Source organism: Ricinus communis, chromosome 1 (assembly GCF_019578655.1).
Source record: "Ricinus communis isolate WT05 ecotype wild-type chromosome 1, ASM1957865v1, whole genome shotgun sequence".
Classification (NCBI taxonomy): domain Eukaryota; kingdom Viridiplantae; phylum Streptophyta; class Magnoliopsida; order Malpighiales; family Euphorbiaceae; genus Ricinus; species Ricinus communis.
In genome coordinates, this window is record NC_063256.1 from 30505061 (window position 1) to 30510255 (window position 5195).

Below are 5195 nucleotides of genomic sequence, written 5' to 3' on the forward strand. Positions count from 1 at the left end.
CATGAATGGTCGTCCTAATAAAATCGAAGCTGATTTTGATGAGGAATTACCATCCATTTCCAAAATGTAAAAGTCGACAGGAAATATGAGCTCATTAACCTGCACCAAAATATCTTCAACATCTCCAAAGGGATGAATATAAGAACGATAAGCTAATTGAATCACTACACCAGTCTTTTGCAAGTTATTTAATTTCAATTCTTGATAAATGGAAAATGGCACGACATTAATGGAAGCTCCTAAATCTAACATGGCACGCTCAATTTTCGTATTACCAATAACACAAGGTAATGAAAACATACCTGGATCTTTGCATTTTTCTGGCATATTCTTTTGCAAGATAGCCGGCACATTTTTACTTACCACCACTTTCTCATTTTTCTTCATCACCACTTTCTCCTTTTCCTTCATCCTTCTTTTGTTTGTGCACAATTTCTTCAAGAACTTTGCATATTTAGGAATTTGCTTGATAGCATCCAATAATGGATATCTCCACCTTCCTAAATGTATCCAAGATCTCCTTTTCTTGCTCATCTTCTTTTGGCTTAGCTAATCTGCTAGGAAAAGGAGGTAATGGAGTGTGAGATGAAAGAGATAGAGGATGATCGAATTTTACCCCACATGATGCTTTAGAGGAAGCTTCTTCTTCCTTTTCCTTGCTCGGTTCACTTTCCTTAAGTGGAATCGACCCTGAAGGAATCTCCTTTCCACTTCTTAGAAAAATTGCACTAACATTCTCCTTTAGATTTATCTCTGGTTGTGAAGGTAGTTTTTCAGAATTTTGAGCCTCCAATTTACTAACCAACGTCGCCAATTGAGTAATTTGATTACCTAAATTCTGAATGCCTGACCTTGTTTCCTATTGAAATTGAAGAGTATTGTTAGCAAGATTTTAACAATATCTTCCAAATACATACCTGAATTTGAAGCTTGAGGTTTTTGGAGAACTTGAGGTGGTCTAATGAAATTCTAAGAAGGATAATTTTGTTATCCTCCTTAGTTTCCATAGCTCAAATTCGGGTGATCTCTCCATCCAAGATTATAATGATTAGAAAAAGGGTCATACTTCCTTTGAGGTTGACCAGTAAATCAGCCTAGAGCATTAGCTTCTTGCATAGAGTCTTCTTGCAATGTTGGGCACATATCAATGGGATGTCCTTGAACCGAGCATATTCCATAAACTTTTGCCATTTGCAGTTGCCCTATAGCCATTTGACGAACTAAAGCAGTTAAATCAGAAATTTGATTTTCAAGGTTCTTAGTGCTTACCTCATTAACTCGCCTAGTAGCTCCATCAGCTCTTGTACCAAATTGCTGAGAATTTTCAGCTATGTTTGAAATTAATTGCTTGGCTTTTTCAGGTTTCTTGTCTACTAAAGCTCCACCACTTGCTGCATCAATCATACTCCTATCCATTGGCAACAATCCTTTATTAGAAGTATTGGATTAGGAGTTACTGATAAATTTAATGATGTGGGCAGCTAGCAGACAGTTGCTTGAACCTTTCCCAATACTCATACAATGTTTCTCCAGTGAACTGTGTTATGCCACAAATTTCTTTTCTGATGGTGGCAACTCTTGTTGCAGGGAAAAACTTATCTAAGAACAATCTTTTCATCTTATTCCATGTTGTTATTGAACCTGAGGGTAGATAATAGAGCCAATCTTTTGTTTTATCCTTTAAAGAAAAAGGAAAAGCTCTAAGATTTATTTGCTCTTCGGTCACACCATGTGGCTTCATTCCAGAGCATACAATATGGAATTCTTTCAAGTGTTTATGAGGATCTTCACCTGCACATCCATGAAAAGAATGGAGTAAGTGAATTAAGCCAGATTTTAATTCAAAATCAACTGCAATATTAGGAAATATAATGCATAAAGGCTATTGATTCAAATCCGGCGCGACTAGCTCTTTGAGAGTTCTATTCGCCATATTTTCTGCAACTTCTTGAAAAATAAATGTGTCACCAATACCCAAATTTATCTCTAATTCCTCTAGGAGATAACTTTTTCTTTGCTTAGTCTCCTTTCTTAATCGACGCGTTGTCTTCTCAATTTCAGGATTATACTGCAAATCAATAGCTTGAGAAGAACGAGTCATAAACAAATAAATTAAACAATGAGAAACTAAAATAGGCTCCCCAGCAACAGCGCCAAATTTGAACTAGTTGTCGAAGCCCTTCAAAATAAATTACTGATTTTCCTAAACTAACTTGTAGAAATAGTGAAACCAGGTCGAATCCCAAGGGAACCAATGTGGATAGCTTCTCAAGGTAAAAATAAAAATGGGGGCATTTTGAATGTTTGAATCAAAATTATAAAGAAACAGAAAATAATGAAGGCTGAATATTAAAGTAAATAAAAATCAATCTTAACAAATTTCCAACTCAAGAGTGCTAAGTCCATCCAATTGTAATCATGATCATAGGCTAAAATATCAATTTTTCTATTCAAGTACTTAGTCTACTTATTCGAAAAAGTCGCAACAAGTGTAATTCTCCTAATATAATTGACTCAAACCCAATATCCAAATCAAAACTTACCATTAGTCAACTGGGCACAATAGCATTCCATATCAACTCAATGATAGCATTCAGAATAATGAGAATGACTACACCAACATTAATTAATTGAGATAACTGCAATTGAATTAATCTTGTTCCTTTATTTCCCTAGAGTCTATCATGCAAGCTATGTAATTCGAAAAGGCCGCAATCACACACACATGAGCCAGCTCCTTGCAACTCATGTCAATCGTTCATGATAATTACGGATCACAAACTCAAAGTTTAGCAATAGAAAAATCAATATCAAAGTTAAGTCGTCAGTTCAATCAATATCAAAAATTCATAAATAATAAAAACAAGAAATAAAGAATACTTGAATTAAAGAAGAATTCTATTAAGCACAAAGCCTTAAAAAATCACAATTGGAATTTATTCACTCTTGAATCGGAAACTAAAAACTTAGCCACACATGGTGGAGTAAAAATCCACAAGAAAAGAATTGTAGGAAATAAAAGAAGAAAAATAATAAATATCAAAGCACTCTTAGCCGTCTTTACTTAGTAGAACTAGCCTCCTTATATAGGAAGTTAAACCTAAACTCTAATAAGAGAATCTTTATTAAAAAGAAATAAACTTCCTATATGATCTTATCCCTATAAGGAAGGATAAGATAAAGAGTAATCTAAACAAATTAAAATTCTAAATACATGGGAGAAAGTTCTCTTTATCCAGCACTTCCAAAAAGAGAGGAAATTATATAAAAGTGGGTCCACCACGAATTTATCTTGAAAAATTCGAAGCTCTCTTCTGTAGGTTCCAATAGCTCACGGATTGTAAGGCATGGTCACACCTTACTGAAAATGGTCTTCTGCCCAAATTTTTGCTTTTCCTCCAAAAGACTGGTTTATGATAAGTAATGCCTTAAAACATTTCAATCCTTGATAGTTCACCACCTAGGTTAGAATAAATATAATTTTCACAATTAAGTACATTATTCAATCAAAATGTAAAGGAATTAAATACAATAAGTATAACTATTTATGATCTATCAATATTCTAGTGGAAGGCTGTGGAGATCTTTTATAAAATCCATGCCACTATTGCTTGGGGCTTCCTATATGGAGAATTTATAACTCTTGGTTGTTTATGTGAAACCTTGCATAAGAATGTTTAGAAGCCCCATGAACATTCCTCGCTAGGTTATTTTATGTCTGCACTAAATATTGCTTCCACACCTTGTGGGAAGTCTTCCTAGTATGAATTTTTGAAGCTTTCTTCTTTTGGTGATTCTTATGTTGCTCTTTTCCTACTTGAATCAGATACTTCTTAGGCACCACACCTTGTGAAAAGTGGTTCTGCTTGCATATTTCTTTTTTTATCTACTTTTTGTATTCAAGGATACAACAAGAGGTGAAGTGACTCTACAATTTTATAGAGAATCCACATGCCTACTTTTGCAATGGAAGTTCTTCCCCCTTATAGAATTATTAATAGTCCTTCTCAGCCTGAATAAGATGTGAGTTAAGGCCTTCCCGAGAAACCTCTAAGGACTGCCCCCCGAGTTGAAATGGAACTTTTTGGATTTCTCAGCTCTAAAAGAAATCATCGGACTTTATTGAGGATCTAAAGGCTTGCCAATATGCTAGCCATTATTATGTGGTGTGTAAAGAGGATGAGTTGATTCCTCATTATATTAATATGCTTCATATTGCTCCTTGCTAGGGTAGTTTTTGTATTTAATTTAGTAGGAATTTTAGTTGCAATTAATTATCTATTTAAGTAGTTTTATTGGTTTCCATGTCTAACTTATGTTTTATGTGCGGGAGATAAAAAAGCATCAAGGAGGTGACACAAGTACTTAAAAAGCTCGAGAATTATATTTTAGAACTCCATTCTAAGCCTTAACCGGTCCTATAACCAGTAGTTAAATTAAGGGGAATGATCGGTTAGAAAGAGCCAGTTAGAAATGCAGATTGACAAAGTGACAATCCCTAACCGGTTGTCCAACCTGTGGTTTACACAAAAAGAGAAGAAGACTGGTAGACCGGTAGAAAAAGACAAATTAGACATTGGATATGGACTTTAATGAGGTATTTTAACCCTATTGGATCCAACTTGATTCCTATGAGATTTAGGATTTGAAATGCTATAAAAACATAAGCTTGGATAAGAAAAAGAAGTTCTTAAAGTTTTAGAGATTAGAAGATGGCTAGAGGCAAGATTTGGAAGAGGCACTGAAGATCAAAATTGAAAAAATTTCATCATATCAAGAGTTATATTTTCATTTTTGTTTTATTTTCTTATTCTTTAATTTAATGAAATCAATTATTTTTATTATTTTATTTACATTGTAAGTAGCTAAATTTATTTTCTAGAATTGGGTGGAAACCCATTAACTCAATTTATGATTTATTTTAATATTCTTCCTTTGATATTTGGTTCAATTATCTCAACTTATTAGTTTTATGCTTCATTATTATTACCTAATTTTGTCTCTCTATTATGTAAGCCCAATGATGAGACTAGGATAAGCTTAGTAGAGTGAACTTTGAGTAGTGAAAGAAAGAAACTCTGAAAGGCACCTAATGACACTCATAACTTCTAGAGTGGACCAAAGAGACAGAAAGAATCCTAAAAATCCTCTAAAAATACAAAATCGGAGCCTAAAAACCTCACCCGGCTTAAAAC

General features: G+C 33.9%; 1 non-coding gene across 1 annotated transcript; it reads left to right on the forward strand.

Moving 5' to 3' along the window:
- Window positions 1-1463: 1463 nt before the first annotated feature.
- Window positions 1464-1570, forward strand: LOC112536745. The gene has a single exon (XR_003080704.1). It is a non-coding gene; the product is annotated as a small nucleolar RNA R71 (small nucleolar RNA).
- The last annotated feature ends 3625 nt before the right edge of the window (window positions 1571-5195 follow it).